The 19,651-nt window shown below is 42.1% G+C and overlaps 1 long non-coding RNA gene across 2 annotated transcripts in view; it reads right to left on the bottom strand.

Annotated features, from left to right (window-relative positions):
- LOC310744275 overlaps positions 1–19,308 on the bottom strand; it is a 36,007-nt gene extending 16,699 nt beyond the window's left edge. For both annotated transcript variants that reach the window (XR_014539484.1, XR_014539485.1), the window contains exon 1: positions 19,209–19,308. This is a non-coding gene — a long non-coding RNA (uncharacterized lncRNA). The remainder of the gene's footprint in view (positions 1–19,208) is intronic.
- Between the last annotated feature and the right edge of the window lie 343 nt (positions 19,309–19,651).

The raw sequence follows: 19,651 nt of genomic DNA, 5'->3' as shown, positions 1-19,651 counted from the left end.
CACACACATGCCCCTACTTGAATTAACAATGAAGGCATTCGCTGTTAAAAGCACAAATGATTACTTTTAGGGTGGGTAAGAATAAGAGCTATCTACCCTCAGCCCAGACACGGGTGGTGCTGTGGGTTAAACCACAGAGCCTAGGGCTTGCCGATCAGAAGGTTGGCGATTCAAATCCCCGTGATGGGGTGAGCTCCCGTTGCTTGGTCCCTGCTCCTGCCAACCTAGCAGTTCGAAAGCACGTCAAAGTGCAAGTAGATAAATAGGTACCGCTCCGACGGGATGGTAAACGGTGTTTCCGTGCGCTGCTCTGATTCGCCAGAAGCAGCTTAGTCATGCTGGTCACATGACCTGGAAGCTGTATGCCGGCTCCCTCGGCCAATAAAGTGAGATGAGCACCACAACTCCAGAGTCATCCGCGACTGGACCTAATGGTCAGGGGTCCCTTTACCTTTTGCCCTTAATGTGTCTCTCTCTGCGACTCACTGTTCTAGGTGGTTCATCTGACAAGAAGCCCAAACTCTTCCCATTTGGCTTGCAAGACATTTTGTTTTTTTTTTAATTAAATATTTATTGGTATTTTCAAGAAACATATAACAAACAAAAACACCAAAATAACCAAATTAAAAACAACACTAAAATCCAAACTTAACAGAAAAATAATAAAAAAAGAAAAAAGAAAAAACACATAAAGTTTCAGATACTTATTTTCCTTAACCTTATTTCTCAGACCTCCTCGCACCTCCCCTTCTTGTATTCCAATTTAAATTGTCAATTCAGCAAGTCCTTAACTTATTTCTTCACCCTAACTTAAACGTTTATTCTAACATACTATTATTTTACTTTGCTTCTTTTTTCCATTTCCTCAATTTATTTTTGCCAGCCTTATTTTCTTTTAATTTAAAAAAGAAAGAGAGGAGAAACCAATTTTACCTTATCAAAATTACACATCAATACTTATACCTCCTTACTTATTCTTAAACCTTTTTCCTAAAGTCGACCAAAATTTCCCTTCCACGGTTTCCCCAATTTCCATACAACTAACAAAAAAAATATAGCAAGAAAAGAAGAATAAAAGACAGATTATACTTATATACCCTTTGGATTTCCAACCTCCACCCACCCTTTTCCCGGTTCCAGTCCCCAACCAATACCCATCAGTCTTTATGTTCTTTAGCCTGGAGATCTCACGTCCGAGGCCCTTAGTTCTCTCTCAGTTCCTTTCTGCCGGCCTCTTTGATAGTCCTTGATGTTAAACCCCAAGTCTCGGAGAGGCTCCGGCCCAACAAGATCCATGTTACTTCCAGCCCGTCCTCCACACTTAAAAGCGAAGCCTACGGGGTATTCTAGCTCTTGCTTCAAATTTCTTACAAATCCATATGTCCCCGAAGCTCCAGCTTTCGCCTTCAACAATTCTGTGATCCTCAGGTCTTCAGATCTCCTCCAAAGGGGATCTCTCCATTTTTCGGACTCCCATTCAAACCGGGCTTTCCACATCCAATTTTTATTGTCCTTTTTTGTCATCATGTCAGGCCTCCTATTACCACTCTCCTTTGACTCGTGCAGAATTCCAGCTCCTCCTTCATTTTCTTCAAAAGCAACATGTTGTTCCATCGTGTCTACACTTTCAGTTTCATTTATTTGTTCAGTAGAATGGGCTCCCTGTTTCAAATCCTTATCAGGCTCAAGACAGTTGTTTACTGTTAAGTGTAGTGCTGAGACCTCTGTAGACAAAGCACTGTACTCTTCTTGTAACTTTCCCAAGAGAACAAATGCTCTGTCCAATTCTGCTTGAATTTTAGATGCTCCAGCCATTTTTGTAATGTAATGTCCCTATTACCCCTCTAGGGGGATTTTAGTTCCTTGATATTCCTTTCAGCTCAAAACCAAAAGTCCAGTTATTTTGTATCAGCCCTCCTTATTTTCAACAAGTTATACCGAGTGAGCCAGCAGAAACAGCAAAAACAATGTTCTCTTTTTCCAGCTGACAGCTAGTTGACTGACAGCTAACTTGACAGCTGTCAAACTCTTCGATACAACAGGCTTTCTCCTAGGACGTTCCCGGGTCTAGGGGGGGTGAAACTTCAATTTCCCAAAAAATGTTTTAATCCTCCGGTAAATCTTCTTATAATGTTAAAACCGTGAAGTCAAGATCTTTTACTAACAAACAAGAAACAGATTTCCTCGACCTTAGCTGCTCGGTCCTTTGCTTTAAGTTGTTTACAAAGGGGGGGGGTGGACTTCCTTTTTAGCCCCTTCCCGCTCGTTCCAGATCCAGAATAGAAAATTTTTTTTTTTTAAGTTCCAATCTCCGTATTACTCACGGGTTGATGTTTGTAATCCAATCGATCGAAAGAAGAAGTTGGCGCTCTCTGTCAATGGCTTGCGGCTTCACTCCGTAGACGAGGGAGTACTCTCAGCACCACGCCACCCTGCCTCCGTTCCGAAGCCTTTAAAAAGGCTCCGTCGCGGATTGGGGGGGCGCAAATGGTGCCCGCCGAGTCTCTGTGTTCACAGGCATCCGCGCCTGTGATTTTAAGGGTCCCCGCTTCGCCGCAGCGGCCAGACCCAGACGCTACGGAGCCGATTCCCTCCGGAGCTCGGAGGGAATCCGCCATTAAACAATGGCGCCAACCGGAAGTCGGCTTGCAAGACATTTTGGACCAATATATGCTCACCTACCCTGAACCTGACATTGCATATATGGCATCAGGCAGGTAAAGATGATGTCAAAGGCCCAAAAGGGAGATTGCAGGCACCACTCATGAGCTGATTGGTGGCACCTGCAAAGCCCTGTACATGATGCTTTGCAAGCCCTGGCAATCAGCTGATTGTTGAGTCTTGCAGAGCAACTGTACGGCATGATGGCAAACCACACAAACAAAAATGAGTCACTTGATGTCATTGCGACATCAGATGATTGACAAGTGGGCATCTCTGGATAGCTAGCAAAAGACCTTTTGCTGCTTAGCATCTCATTCACTCCAGAGAGAGGGAAGCTTTTCTGGCCAAATTTGACATCACTGTGGGAAGTTTGAAAGCTCCTTTGCAAACAGTCCTGCACTGCTCTTTAAACCTTCAAAAAAAAGGTTCAAAGAGTAGGGTAGAGTGGCTTTCGAACAGCCCTACTCTGTCCATTGAACCTTCAAAAACCAGAAGTTAAAAGAGCAGTGTGGGACTATTTGCAAAAGGATTTTAAAACAGCCCCATGCTGTGCTTTAGTTGTGCACACCAGTTCCCCGTGGGTTGGAGGCTCCTCTCCCTGAGTTACCACCCGCATCACCTCAAGTGAAAAATCGGCTGTTTGCGCCGAGTTATTGTCAAGCTCTTGCCTGCTACTTGCGAAAATCCTACAATGCCTGGTGTTACCCTGCAGGAATTACAGGCCACACTGAGAGGTTTTAACTATTCTGCAGCAACAGAAAAGTGAGCTGTTTTGTTTCATAGAGAGAATTGCAGCATTTCAAAGGTATGCACACATGTCATCATTGTTTGCCAGTTTATCCAGCCTATTGAATTATTTAAAGGGAATTATTTATCATGGCCAAGCTTTCGCTCAGTACGGACTTAAAAAATCACATTAAAGAAAATGGCTGTTTTACAAGCCCGAGTTGTGACCCCCTTAGTAGATTACAAATTACTAAGAAGAAAAAAAGAATTTATGCTTTTATCAACAACACATGTAACCACTGGGGGGGAGGAGATACTGATGTTGGATATTGAGTGACTAATACCTTTTATTATATTTCACAAGTATGTGTTTTCTGAATGAAGAATCAACTATGCTATTAGAGTAAGCCTATCTACAATAACTATAATTCCAACCTTGGCTAGACTACTTTCATCATCTCAAAAACTTAGAAAGGTATGCATGCGAGATGTGAATCCTGGTGCAAGTCTAGCTGCCTACCACAGAGATGCTTTTCAGACTTCTTTTGTACATCCAAGGGCTTTCCCTGCATGAGTGGCCAGCTTTCTTTATGCCTCTTGACCACTGCCATGAAAAGCCTGCTCCACATTTGTAAGAACTCCATCTCTTAGCGTGGCCACACCTCCACTTTGGAACTCCCTCTCTATTGAGATAAAGTGGGCGCCTTCACTGTACTCTTTCCAGTGCCTGCTAAAAACATTCTTGTTTAGAGAAGCCTATTCAGAGACTTGGAAAGCTGAGGTCATTATAGAACTGTAGAGTTGGAAGGGACCACGAGGGTCATCTAGTCCAACCCCCTGTAATACAGGAATCTCTTGGCTAACGTGGAGCTCAAACCCAGAACCATGAGATTAAGAGCCTCATACTCTATCAACAGAGCTATCCCAATTTAAACCTCCAGTGTCTCAAAAATCAGAGCAGAGGATCGCACATAGAGGCTTCACATAGTATATAATAAAATCTAGCCATTGAGAACACCTTGTCAAACTCCAGATGAAGATTGTCCAGCAGGCAACCACACCCACTCCATTTCCTACTAAGATTGTGAGCCAGATTGGAAAAACTCAAGAATGTCTCTTCTAGCAACATATCACCATAGTCCATTTAACTTTATTTTCCTTTAAAATAGGCATAATTCATACAACTGTTCACAATTGCAGAAGGGTTGTAAATTCCCCCTTGCTATTATCAATGTGTTACAATAACTGTGGTCTAAGCAATTAGAAAGTATGCATCCGTGTAATTCTAGCACTGCCTGGGAGGGATTCCCCCCCCCCCCCCACAAGCTAAGGCTTATGTTTTGCAGAAATTGCAGCAAAACTCATTGGTGGTAGAATACAGTCTGCGATATTGACTGAGTGGAATAGTCAGCAAAGTTCTTTGGTGCTGGAAAATATTTCATCTCAGACAATGGACAGGTCACACATGCATGTATCATTCAACTCTGGATGACTCACAGCTGAATGTGTGAAGTGGCTCAACTAAAACCCATTGGGTCTCCAGTGTGATGCAAAGTGAAATTAACATTCTCTCTGTAGTTTGATCTACATTCACAAATGCCGCTCCCTACATACTGCGGCCCTCCAAAGCCCTGTTGAGACATTCTAAATCCCTCACAGGATGTGGGAGAACAAGGATGAGTGTGCTTTGGCACCACTACCCTGTCACAAGTTGAAGCTCCCACAAGTTTGAACTTCTGAAGCTTTACTTATTGTAGAGCTTGTTACATGAGTTAGAACCCTCAAGTCTTGGTAGAGAAAGCTCCCTGCTGCAGAAATGATTGCTCCAACTCAAGAGCAACAGGGACACAATTGGGGTGAGGGTACAGCTGGCACACTCGTTCTCATTCTACCTCATTTATAATACCTGAACAGGACAAAAGTGGTAGATGCACGCTTCAACAAACCTGTAATACAAATTCTCCTTTCCCCAAATTTAAACTGAAAATAAGGATGTGCTGAGGGGATGCAGGTGGCGGTTCGAATCCCCACGATGAGGTGAGCTCCTGTTGCTTGGTCCCAGCTCCTGCCAACCTAGCAGTTCGAAAGCACATCAAAGCACAAGTAGATAAATAGGTACTGTTCCGGCAGAAGGTAAACGCCGTTTCCGGGCGCTTGTGATGGCCTGGGAATCCGATTCAGAGGCTGAACCGGAGGAATCCCAGCTTGCACAGGAGTCCCCGCCTCCAGGGCCGGCTGAACTGGGGCAGGGCCTTGATTCCGAAGCGCCTGCACCTGTGCCAGATCCTCAGGAGCAGGCACCAGGTGAATCCACGCTGGCTCCGGAAGTGGTTGAGTGCCTACAGGTGAGTCTCCACCTGGGTCCAGTAACCCTTCAGCCTCTCCTGAACTGCAGAGGCTTAGGGCAGAGAGGCGGAGGGAACTGGTTTCTCCCAGGAGGAGTGCTCGCCTTAAGGCCAGGAGAGGCGGGTCTCCTGGGGGCCAGGACCGCCCCTGGCCTCAGAGAAGATAAAGGCCAGTCAGCCCAGTCCCAGGTTGTGGGAGCAACGTCGTTGATGAGCTGTTTCGGCCAGCACCCAGTCCAGTTCCCCCAGAGTTCCTGTCCTTGCCCGGCTCCTCGCTGTGGACCCCGCTTCGCCCGTGGAGGACTGCCTGCCGACCCTCGACTCAGGTCCTGGACCTCGCGCCACGGTAACCTCCCCCCTGGACCAGCACAGCGCTGCTCTGGTTTTGCCAGAAGCGGCTTAGTCATGCTGGCCACATGACCCGGAAAAACTGTCTGCAGAAAACGTCAGCTCCCTCGGTAAAGTGAGATGAGCACCGCAACCCCAGAGTCATCTGCGACTGGACTTAACTGTCAGGGGTCCATTTACCTTTTTAAGGATGTGCTGAACTCCCTCAGACATTTCTGATCTTGGCCAATGAATACTCTTTAATATTATGCATTGGTTTATTTGCAAAAAAACTGCTGTTTTTTAAGCCAGCTTTGCAAAGCGGTTTATGAGGGAGCCAATGGCTAAATCCAACACATTGTCAATATGCTACAGCTGCCTGAAAAAAGTTCCTACAAGTGCAGCAAGGCACTTGTCTTCTGCCTCCTACACTTAAGCAAACCACAGGTGGGGAACTATGGCTCCATTGATCATTTCCTTTATGTTAAGGTTACCAGATTTTTTTCAATGAATCCAGGAACACTTTTCAACTTCCTACTAAATAGATGGATTTTGTCAGGGGACTGATTTGTAAATCCGGGGACTGTCCCCGGGAAATGGGGACGTCTGGTAACCTTATGAGCTGCAGCCATAGAGCTGCTCCATCTGGGTGAGTTACTACGTACATCTCAGTCATTATTACCAAATGACAGTATTTTTGAGCCCATATTGTGGATGGATGGATGTGTGTGAGAGAAAAAGAGGCAGAAGCAGACTGAGATTGTGGCAACCTAAAACCAACAGGTCTAAATTAGAGACTTGGTGGATCAGAGCACAGGCCTTCAAATAAAGTCTTGCACCCAGGTGGCTTATCCCCACACTGAGACAAGTTGCTAGACCAAAGGAGACACAGTAAGAAAGACTAGGATCAAGCACTACACCAATGCAGGAAAGCTGTGTCCCGTCACACCTGACCATCGTCCATGGCTGATAGGAGTTGGAGTCCCACAGTGACATGCCTGGAGGACTACAGATTCCCCACCTCTTCACTAGACCAAGGAAGACACAGCAGGAGGGTCTAGGGTCAGTCTTTTTATTTGGAAGTAATTTATTCATATGAATGTGGATAGTGTCATTGTAAGGTTTACACATCAGGTGGACTTGGCTTTTGCAGACAGGTAGAGTTAGGAGTTTCCTGTGTCTACTGAGAGATGGTAAAAGTTATTGTCTATCTTCCTAGTTGGTCCTACAGCCACCCACATGGGAGTTGACATGCACAGGATTGTATTATAAGTCTTCCAAACGCAGAAGATTTAGGTGGAAATTGGAAAGTTATTCCCATTCAAAACCAACTGCAGGCAAATCACACAAACCACAAAATAAATTTTTTTTTCCTTCCAGTAGCACCTTAAAGACCAACTAAGTTAGTTCTTGGTATGAGCTTTCGTGTGCATGCACACTTCTTCAGATACACTGAAACAGAAGTTGCCATATCCTTCTATATAGTGAGAAGGTGGGGAGGGTTATTACTCAGAAGGGTGGTGGGAATGGGTGATTGGCAGATAGCTGTGATGAGCCTGTTGACGACTCTTAACGACTGCAATAGGTCTTACAGGAAAAAGCAAGGGGTGAGAAGGTGAAAAATGGCTTTGTCATGTATAATGAGATAAGAATCCAATGTCTTTGTTCAGACCAGGTCTCTCCATGGTTTTAAGTTTGGTAATGAGTTGCAATTCAGCAGCTTCTCTTTCCAGTCTATTTCTGAAATTCCTTTGTAGTAATACAGCTACTTTGAGATCTTGTATAGAATGTCCTGGGAGATTGAAGTGTTCTCCTACTGGTTTCTCTGTCTTGTGATTCTTGATGTCTGATTTATGTCCATTTATTCTTTGGCGTAAGGTTTGGCCTGTTTGTCCAATATAGAGAGCTGAAGGACACTGTTGGCATTTGATGGCATATACAATGTTAGACGATGAGCAATTAAATAGTCCCGAGATGGTATGTGTGATGTTGTTGGGGCCAGTAATGGTGTTGTCCGGGTGTATGTGGCAGCAAAGTTGGCATCTAGGTTTATTGCAGGCTCTGGTGCCAGTGTCCGTAGCTGTATTACTACAAAGGAATTTCAGAAATAGACTGGAAAGAGAAGCTGCTGAATAATAATGCCACATGTCACATTACGTTCCTGTAAGCACATTCAGGAACAACTATTCTGGCTAGTGAACACACGTTCTGGTATTTCTCTGTTATCTTTATCTCTTCCAAATATGCTGTTATACTGTTTTCTGACAAGGATTCATAACAGATTTGCTTTTCTCTCTCTCTCTCTCTCTCTCTCTCTCTCTCTCTCTCTCTCTCTCTCTCTCTCTGTGCTGCTGTATTAATTCTTTTCAAGGCACCCCTCATTATCAGTCTTCACATGAAACTCATTGTATATTAAATCTACTAAGAAAAGGCAGTAAAAAGCAATTATACCTCTGCAATCACCACATTTTATTAACTGTCAATTACAGAGCAAACAGGTGGCCTATAAACCATTGTTAGTAAATTCTCCTTTCAAAAACCACTTACTCAACAATTTCCTACAGTAAATGCTACTTGAAGACATTTATTGAAGTGCAGAAAAAAATAAAAACAGGAAAACTGAAATTCTAATGTGTAAAGCAGTACAATCCAACAGATTATCAGTCCCCAGGCTACAGTAACCTACTTTCTTCTTCTTTTGCTATCATTTACTGGTCTGTAAAGTGAAGATATGAAGATGTCTTAGACTACTAGAACAGCCTTTTTTGATCTGATGCCTTCCAGAGGTTTTGGACCACAGCTCCCATCAGCCTCAATCAGAATAGCCATGTGATGGTGAGGGGGGCTGATGGGAGATGTAAACCAAACATCTGGGGGGCGCTAGGATGGACAAGGCTGGCTTGGACTGAGTCAGATCACTGGTCTATGTCAGGCCCTCCAGATGTTTGGGACTACAACTCCCATCATCCCTAGCTAACAGGACCAGTGGTCAGGCATGATGGGCATTGTAGTCCCAAACATCTGGAGAGCCAAGTTTGCCTTTGCCTGGTCTATGTAGTTAGGGAGGCTTTATCTACTCTGTCTGATAGCAGCTCTTAAAGGCTTGGGGCAGCAGGGTGTGCCATTTTAGGGGGGATACTTAATGTTGGCAAATTTCTTCAAAATATTTTTGCTAGAAATATATTTTGGGGTGTGAGGAATCCAAATTTGTTATTATTATTGTGACAAGAGAACATTTAACTTGATAAATCTACGTTTGATGAAGTATATAAATTGCTTTTGGAAAACCAAAGAATTTTACTGAAAATGTCAGTTAATGCTAAATCAAATAATAAAATAAATAAATAAATTATTAATATATAATTTAACGGCAAGCACTTGGAAATCATTATTAATGATTTCTATGCAATTTTACACACACCTTACTTACCAAGCAAAATTATATTAATTTAACCACAATATCTTTTGAATTCCCAAGTCACGTTACCATTTTTTAGCATGCTCATACTATGGATAATAAGGATAGATATAAAATATAGATTATGAAATAATATGCAGTTGAAAATGTTGACAATAGGACCCATTGAGGGGGTGGGGGAAAGTCTCTGGATTCAGAGAAATCTCTTTATATGGATATGTATTTGGTATTGTTATAATTTTATATTTTTAAAATCAAAGAAAAACGATTTCAAAAAAAGAAAAATGAAAAAATGAGCATGCTCTACTGAGGCAGAGATCCTTTTCCTCACCTGGTTACCTAAGGTCCGTTTGAACTGGATAACAGACATTGTATCTGGACACTTTTACCTGCAAAGCAGAGGCCCTCCTTCTGTGTTCCTGTAGTCTTTTAAAAAGCTAGTGCTAAACATTTTCCCCACTTGGATATTGCAGTCTCTATGCAAGATTATAACACATAAAAAGGAGCAAGACAGTACATGTCTTGCATAGACTGTAATATCTAAGTGCAGAAAATGTTTAGGAACTCAGGGACTGGCCTATTTGTGGGACTTTCTCTTTTCAAATCATAAAGGTGGGAGGAGTTTTATCTCCTAGGCAGGCCCCACTACAGGTACCTTAGAATGGCAAAGTCTTCTTGTGTTTCCACCAGGACCTTCTCTATACAGTGGTATCTCTGGTTGCGAACGGGATCTGTTCCGGAGGCCCATTTGCAACATGAGCAGAACACAACCCGCAGTGGCGCGTCTGCACACGCGCAGGTTGCAATTCGCAGCTTCTGTGCATGCGCGTGACATCATTTTGCGCGTCTGTGCAAGTGCGAGCGGCGAAGAGCGGTGAAACCCGGAAGTAACCCTTTCCGGTACTTTCAGGTTGCCGCGGGACGCAACCTGAAAAAACGTATCATGAAGCAAACGTAACATGAGGTATGGCTGTACTGACATTTTTTTTCCGCCTCACCTTTCCTCCAAATGCAGCTCAGGGTGGCTAAGGCTGGAGTACAAAAGGAGGGTAGTGATGAAAATGGAAGTCCATAGAACATGGGTAGGCAACCTAAAGCCCAGGGACCGGATGTGGTCCAATCGCCTTCTCAATCCGGCCTGTGGACGGTCCAGGAATCAGCGTGTTTTTACATGAGTAGAACATGTCCTTTTATTTAAAATGCATCTCTGGGGTATTTGTGGGGCCTGCCTGGTGTTTTTACATAAGTAGAATGTGTGCTTTTATTTAAAGTGCATCTCTGGGTTATCTGTGGGGCATAGGAATTCATTCATTTTTTCCCCCAAAATATAGTCCGCCCCCCCCACAAGGTCTGAGGGACAATGGACCGGCCCCCTGCTGAAAAAGTTTGCTGACCCCTGCATAGACCTTGCAGCTTTTCAGAGTGTTTCCACTTAAATGGGGGATGGGGTGGGACTGTCTGTGGATAACCCTGGTGACTAGGACCTGATATGTCACCAACACATCTCTTCCCCAAATTCCCAGAGAAACTTTGCAACAGTTTTTTTAAAATGTTAATTGCTTTTAATAATATATAAATGTATAGCAAATGTATACACCACTAAATTAATAATAAAAAAGGGTGGGCAGCTCCCCTGAAGAATGAAGGGAAGGGCAAGATGGATGGTTTGCCCACCATAAAATTCACCATTACGTTCATGGAAAGTGAAAGATCAAGAACAACAACAAAGCCAAGTCTTTGCATCTAGTCTCATTGGGTGGATAGCAGAGTTGCCGAATAATTTTTATTTTATTCTATTAGAAATATTCAACCAATGAGAACATATATAGATGTTTATGGAAATGAACAAGTCTTGGGGAGGCAGATAGCAGCTCCTATCTTGGAAATATCGGAGGCTGGTTTCTTTCCAGCCAAATCTTTAAAACATTCTCTCTCTCTTCAACCCTGAATATAAATCTGCTGACACCAGTTGTATTTAGGGAGAAAGCAAAGGCTTTATTAAAAGCATTCTGATTTTCTATTGATTCCAGAAGATTCTTACTCTGCCTTTTTCTACTGCATTGCCATCCACATGTCCATTTCCTTTGTTTCAGGTTAAGTTATTATTTGCCCGAGTCGACAGATGAACAGATACCTATTTCTTCCTCTTCCTTTCATCAGCTTTGCATAATTCAAACGTCTCTACTAAAAGCACTTGTCAAAAGATACACCATTTCCAACCTTCTAGCAGCAGAATACTTTATCCAAATCAAAACCTTATCTATTCAGAGGAAATTGAGCAATTTCTTTAGCTGGGATTCTCAGCATTTCTGGGAACTGTTTAATGAGATTTCTATGGAAATTGTATGGGCCAAAACAATATTAATAACATTTCTGTGAAAGAACTGTTGAAATTTTGGACTTTTGTTGTGATGCCCCATATGTCCTGACCACTGGAGATTAATACAGAAGTCTGCAACTAATAACTTGCATTTATGAAACTGACATCATAATTATAACTACGTATGTTGGTCATTTCTTTTGTCAAATGGCAAGGAGATTTTTTTAATGCCTTCTCTTCTCCCCCATTTCCAATCCAGTAAGGGTGTGTGGTAAAATTCTCTATACCCATAGCTGTCAACATTTCCCTTTTTTAAAGGGAAATTCCCTTATTCCAAATAGGATTCCTTGCAAGAAAAGGGAAAAGTTGACAGCTATGTCTATACTACTTCATAGGACATCAAGGTGATACTAAGTGCTAAGCTTAGTTGAAGCAGTGGGCAGGAATACATTTGTCTCTTAACATTATTAACTAGAGCCTTAACATCACACCGCACCACACATTCCTATGTAGAATTTTGGTTTTTAAACCTAAATTTTAAAATCCAACAATGCTGTACTTCTGTGCAACGTTGTCAGTTAAAAATGAGGAGCAGCCGACATCTGTAAAGAGTAAGCGGGTTGAATCGGTCACAGTCTGAGCATGTCGAATATACAGCTTGCCAGTAATTGCATAGGAAATTCCACTGGCTGGTTGTTTGCGAAAGAGACCCTTCATTGACAGTTAACAGATACCATTCTGAAGCAGGCTTGCTAAAATTCAATATTTACAGTATATGTTTTCAATAAACATTTGGAATGCAATTAGCCTTACAATAGGTTTTTCTGGTAGAATAGCTCCACAAATGCAATCTTGTACATTTATCTTTGACACTGAAATCCCAGGGCTCTCTTAATATTAATAAATTGCTAATGTTTACTTATTTGTCTCTTAATGTTATTAAATTGAGCTTATTCTCTAAACATGCAGGAGTTAATAGATATTTATTATATTATGGCAAGCAGGGCACACTCACAAAATCACTAGAGAAAAAAGGCTGTTTCATCTGCAGGCCTCAGACATATAGAGTTTCTTCCTAAAGGAGTCTTAAAACAAGGTAATTCTCTTGAATTGGATTGAAAAGAAACTTATTCCCCAAATGCAAAGAACTTCACAAAATGTCATTAAGTTTGTGTACAAAGTATGCCTTTTAAAATAAGAATATAAAGAAGAGAGGTAGGAATAGTATAAAATGTAGACAATTTTGATTCAAAATTCACGTTCCCTTGAATAGTTATGACCTGGTTTTGATGGCTACTACTTGGCTATATTTCTGCAACCTTAGACTTGGTGTTCTGCCATTAAAACCAAAACGCAGAATTCACCTGAGTTCCCAAACTATAAAGAAGGTACTGGGGAGATAAATTGGGACTTTAAGATTATGTCAAGGAGAGCCAATCTCTTTGTTCCCTCCTCTGCCTTTTGAAAGAGGAAACTGTCAGCAATTCACGTCGGCAAGTTGCTGGAGATTCCATGCTTAGTGGAGTCTCTCACCCAGTCAGCCTCAGGGTAGCTGAAGTTCTCCATTGGTACATTTTCTGCAGGGCCATCTTAAGCATATCCGGCGATGTGGTGCAAAGATCCTTCCGGCACACACACACTGTTTCCCAGAGTTGTCGACCTTTTCCCAAGCCTCTGCGGGGATTGCTCTCCTCCCACAGGGGCTTGGGAAGGAAGCTGCACACCCGGGGCGCAGCTGGTGGGCGTGCAGGGAAAGGGGAGGCCGCTGGCAAAGCTGCACGGCTCCCCCACTCGCTGTGGTGCCCCTGAGAGGCTGGCGCCCTGGCGCAACACGTCACTAAGCCCAATGGGAAAGACGGCTCTGATTTTCTGGCTTCCTTGAAACTTGTGAAGCAACATATCTTGCTAACAAAAGCAGTTACAGCTCTGTTTTATGTGACCAGAGGGGAAGGGCCACAGCTCATTTGTAGATACTCTTCTGCTTTGCATGTGGAAGGTCTCTAGTTCAATCTCCAGCATCTCCCTGTAGGGCTGGGAGAGCCCCCTGCCTGAAACCCTGGACAGCCATTGCCAGTTAGTGAAGACAATACTTTTCTAGGTGGACCAGGGGTCTGACTTGGTCTAAGGCAGCTTCTAATGTGGCTGGTGGCCGCTGAATTAAATGCAAAGATTCATCAAGAACTTCATTCACAAGTCATTTAATTGAGGCAAAGGATGGTTCTAATCATTAAGCTGTTGGACACCTGAAGAAATGGAAACCATTGAAAACTAAAGCATAGGTGTGGAAAATGAATTGTGAGGATTTCTTCCCCTCTTCATCAAATTACTTACAAAATATATACAGTGGTACCTCGGGTTAAGTACTTAATTCGTTCAAGAGGTCCGTTCTTAACCTGAAACTGTTCTTAACCTGAAGCACCACTTTAGCTAATGGGGCCTCCTGCTGCCGCCGGAGCACGATTTCTGTTCTCATCCTGAAGCAAAGTTCTTAACCTGAGGTAATATTTCTGGGTTAGCGGAGTCTGTAACTTGAAGCGTATGTAACCCGAGGTACCACTGTACTCACAAGTAATTTAACTGAGGCAAAAGGTGGTTCTAATAACTAAGTATAAAAGATATTGGTCAGCTGAAAAAACTGAAGCCATTTAAAACTAAAGCATAGATATTTCAGTGTGGAAAATGAATTGTGAGGATTTTCTCTCTCCTCATCAGTTCACTTACAAATCCTCATCAAATCACATATTTATGCACACAAGAAAGTCAGTCCAAATGTCAGTCATTTTCCATATGTGAACTCAACCAGAAAGGTCAGACTGATATACAAGTATCTCTTTACCCTCAGTATCTGACTATTTTCAATGAAACATTGGCACCCTGTTAAGGTATTTGGCCTCTCCTGTTTACATCTGGCAAATGATAAGAATACCTCTCTTCTTCAGGGGAAAACCCAGAAAATTAAACAAACTGATTAGAGACAGTGTGGCCAAAGCAAGCAGAGAAACAATGTATCTGTTGCTCTAAATAATAATAAAGACTCACTTTTTAAATACCGGGTCATGGAACTTAATAGACAGCAAAATGACCTCCAGAGAATGGGAGAGGTTTGCTGCAAGCAAGGTAACAAAAGTCAAGAAAACAAATAATAATCTGATTTGGAGAAAATAAAAGACAGGTTTTGGCAAGCAGGGTTGTGAACATTGGACTAACACTTGCATTTTTTACAACTAATTCAAACTGAGGGTGCGTAGAATTTTGACTTCTTTCAGCTAACCATGGTTATTACTAACCAGTTTGTTAGTCTAAAACAGCATGAGACCACAATCCCAAGGTGATCTGCGAATTCACTCTTTGTATCTTCACCGATTCTGATTTTACAGCAGTGGTCATAGGCATAAGACTATGCAAATGTTTACATGTTCAGTTTCTAGGTAAAATGTGGGATAAATTCTCATCCAGTTTTGAGAAGCTTTCCTGTTCAACTGCCTGGAGGTGACCCTATCACAAGAGAGTAGCTATTACATGTCTGTTCTTGTAAATAATCAATAGAAATCATTTTCACATTTTCACTGGTCATAGAGCAAATTTTTTCCCCTAACATCTTATACACAGGGCAATGCAGAGTTACAGTCACTTCCTACAGAACCATTAAACTAAACACATTGAATAACTAAAGCTGAGGAAGGAAACAAAATCACTTTTTAGTTCTTAAGCTTCTGAGACACATTGCCAAAATAATTTCATATATCAGGATGGTTTTGAGTGCAGGAGATTACGGTAGTTGCAAAGTCTCAGCCCTGGCAGATGTTTTTGACTGTTCATTAGAACTGTCTCTTTTACACTTCTATTTTGTTTTTGTTTTTTCTTTTGAGGGGATACATTTAACAAAATCAAAATGTATATTTAATTTCTATATTACAAGTAGTTTCCCCTTGCATATATTAATAGAATGTTAAACAAAGGCTGTATATCAGCAAACAATTCCTTCCAACAATTTTTAAATGGGAAAAGGTGTGAAATCCAATGAGAATTTATAGAAATGCATTTGTAGAAATGCATACTTTAGAAGGCTGACACACTTTCCCTAGCATATTAGATTTACAACACATGCCAAATCACGGTTTATTATTTACACTCTAGGATTTCTGATGCACATTCTAGAATATCTATGCCTGATGTTTAGAATCATAAATGTATTTTATTTGGTGTAGCTGTTGCTTGAAATAGTTTCTTGTTGATATCATAATGACAAAAAACATCAGAATTACTTTAAACTCTAACAGCAGATTGCCTGGTCTATTTGGGCTATCTGGTACCACATTAATTAGAGTTGGGGATTGTTGCTAACAGAGAATTCTATAGAAAACTCATGCAGGCAAAAGGAAAGGAATATAGCATACATAAGTAATGATGATTTGGAAAGGTCAAAATTACAGACAGAGGTATGTGTTCATTTCATTTCAATCATGTTTTTCACATGCTCCTTGACAGCCTTTATCTATATCTTTGTATTATTAAAATATTTGTTCATATTGTAGATCTATCATTTTATTCTATACATATTGGTGTGGATGGGGTTGTTTGGGGTGGCTTGGTACCTCTGGTGGCAGACACATGTGCTTCTTCAAGGGTAGTTTGTTGGGATTAATTGGGATTAAGGGATTTTCTCAGGACAGTGGAGGGGGTGGGTGCTCTGTCCCGTTGGTGTGGCGGCATTCACCCTTCTTCTTCTAGGAAATGCTCTGTGGCAAGGGGGAGAAAAAATGGGGGGGGGGTGAGGAGGGTCAGTTGGGGGGGAGTTAGGGATGTTGGAGGATATGGGATGCTGGCAGCTTCTCCCTCCCTCTCACTTTTGAGACCTACGTGGTTCAAGCAAAATCTATCCAACTGAAATTCGGCTTCGCTCTGTTACTGTTACCTTCAGTTATAAAGTCAAAATCTCCAGTTTAGGAGGGCACAGTGTTTACTAGTTCCTTGCAAAGGAAGCCAGTAAAATGGTCTAATTCTGTGCCAGAAGACATTCAGTTCCACATCCCTGTAAACAGTGTTCAGTGTGATCTGGCAGCAGAGAATGACGGCGGGGAAGAAAGCCTATTTTTCAGCAGTGAGAGAGGTCCATTTCTTTCATATTCAAATAATGAATCCTAATGATTAATGACTTTAGACAGCAAGGCAGTAATCCTGAAACAGGAGAGTGTAGTGCAGTGGTTTGAAAATTGGACGAGGACTTGGGAGACCAGGGTTCAAATCCCTGCTCAGCCATGAAGTTCTCTGGGTGACCTTTGAGTCAGTGACAGCCTCACACAGCCTGCTTCACAGGGATGTTGTAAGGATAAAATGGGGGACAGGGACCACATATGCTAGCTTGAGCTTATCTATCATCTATCTATCTATCTATCATCTATCTATCTATCTATCTATCTATCTATCTATCATCTATCTATCTATCTATCTATCTATCTATCTATCTATCTATCTATCTATCTATATCTATCATCTATCATCTATCATCTATCTATCTATATCTATCATCTATCTATCCATATCCTGCTATTTCCCCCTCCCTCCTGACTTGAAAGCTAACTTAATCATCCTCCAATGTATACTGAACAGACCTGTGATGCTTCTTTTTCTGAACTATTTCCAAACTTTTCGCTGTAAGAACATTTAACACTGTTGCCATTCACGTCCGGAGCATCAAAACATGGAATTACTTATCAAAGCTTCTTTGGGGAAAATCTTCACTCTTCCAAAGCTAATTCAACCCTTCCTTCCTCTGCTTCAGTTGCTGCAATTTATTATTCCCATTCAGCTAAAACAATTCCTCTCTTACTACCCGTGCAGCTAATAGCTATTAGTAGTTGGTAACTAGGTTGCTATTGACAAGTCACGATTTCTTTAGACTGCCTCCGCCCCGCCCTAGAATGGGCATCCGCTTTTATCAGTGTTTACTTCTCTTCACCTGGTGCTGATGCCTAGGATTTCTGTAAGAAACTAAAAAATAAAAGAGCAGACTGGTCTTCCCACACATGTCCTACGTGAACACACGTAGTAGGAGATCTAGACCATGCCCACCAGCCCCACCTCTGCCTTCACACATGCACAGGCTCTGTCCATGTGACGGGTACACTTGCAAAACAGGGGTGCAGTCTCGTGGACAGTTTGTATGCATGTGGGCACTTTTCAAAAGCAGCGAGAAACGAGCATAGGCAGGGCTAGCATGTAAAAAACAACAACAACTTGTTCTCTCTATGCACAAGTAATATATGGCATATGGATAATGGCAGGAGACCTCAAAATGTATTCGGTATTGCATGCATCTCTTTCCAACAATAAATCATACACAGCAGATTTCTCAAGGGTATATTATGAATATCCCCACAATTACGAGATGGAAACATTAGATGAACACAGATCGGTTTGATTAAATTGCTAGAAGTATATTTCCTTGAGAATTCCAGTGACACTTTAAAGAGAAGTTGTCATTAGCAGAAAGAAATTACTTTATTTTAATTAAAGTAAAGCTTCGTAAACAATCCAAGCAATTGGAAAATGCATGAGCTCCAATGACAATAAATTTATAGGCTCAATTGCCAAGACTTTGCTTTTGCTTTGTCTCCCTTATTGAACTTCCATCCTTAAGGAAGGTCTTTTTATGTTCAGCTTTGACAAAATTAAAAATGTTCATATCCATTTAAATAAACGAGGCTTCCTCATCACGAAGTTAAAAACCACCGTATTTAATGGGAAATCAGTACATTAAGTTTGCAATTGTATTCCTTATCTGGGACCAATCTCCCCTGAAGTCAATGGGACCTGCTTCTGAGTAAATAGGTACAGAATTGCACTGTTGATGTAGGTGGAGGGAATTTGTGAGACTACCGCTCCCATCATCCCTTACCAATGGCCTTGTTGGCAGGGGCTGATGGGAACTGGAGGCCAATAACACCTGAAGGCCACAGGGGTCCCACCTATGTTCTGTGGTTTAGCTCTGTGTCTACGGTCACATATTGAGCCTGACCAGAGGTATGGTGATCAACCAAAAGAAACCAAATCATCACCCAAGAGCAAATTGATACATAAAAAGAATAAATCAGTAATGAAAAGAAAAACATTCGGGAATATTAGTAGGTATTATAATGATCTAACTCCAGTGGGCAATTTATATTATATCTGGCGTGGCAGCCCTGTCAAATACAAAATACCAAACTGAAGCTAGTGACTCTGGAGGTATTCAGATGCCTTCTAAAGTGAAGCAGATCTTCCCCAAAGTGGTCCGAAGTTAAATGGGCTCATCCCAGCTTCTAGATTCATTTATAACTTTTAAATCATTGGGGCATCTGTGAAAACCACAAACCACTTAGAAGCCTATTCTGGCAATAAGCACTCTAAATGAATAAATAAAGCATACCTTTCAGAGCTCACACTATCAACCTTCAGAGGTTTTATTCCCAACCCAATTCCATGCTGTCTGCATCGCTGACCACTCTGTTTCAACTGACTTGTTAGGAGATAATAACTGATCCTCTGAAAACGGAACCCCACCTGCCAGCAAGCATCCAGGGACCTATGGGCTGGACCTCCCCACACATATATTTGGAAGTGCATCCCCACTGCCAAAGTCAACAAAAGCAGTAGATCTGTTTAGCTGCATACAGCACTCCCCCCATTCCTGCCAAGGATCCAGTTGCCCCCAGATGGGGAAGGAAGTGGGGAAGGGCTGTTATGCAGCCATTTTTACAAGTGCAGCTCCTAATCCCTAATCCTGTGGGTCAGTGCATGTGGCTGTAAACCAGAAGGTTGGTGGTTCAAGCCCACCCAGGGACGGCTGTGGACAGGACTCTTGCATTGCAG

The sequence above is a fragment of the Podarcis filfolensis genome (assembly GCF_964270895.1).
Source record: "Podarcis filfolensis genome assembly, chromosome: 10".
NCBI classification, from domain to species: domain Eukaryota; kingdom Metazoa; phylum Chordata; class Lepidosauria; order Squamata; family Lacertidae; genus Podarcis; species Podarcis filfolensis.
This window is presented reverse-complemented; position numbering and strand designations above follow the sequence as displayed.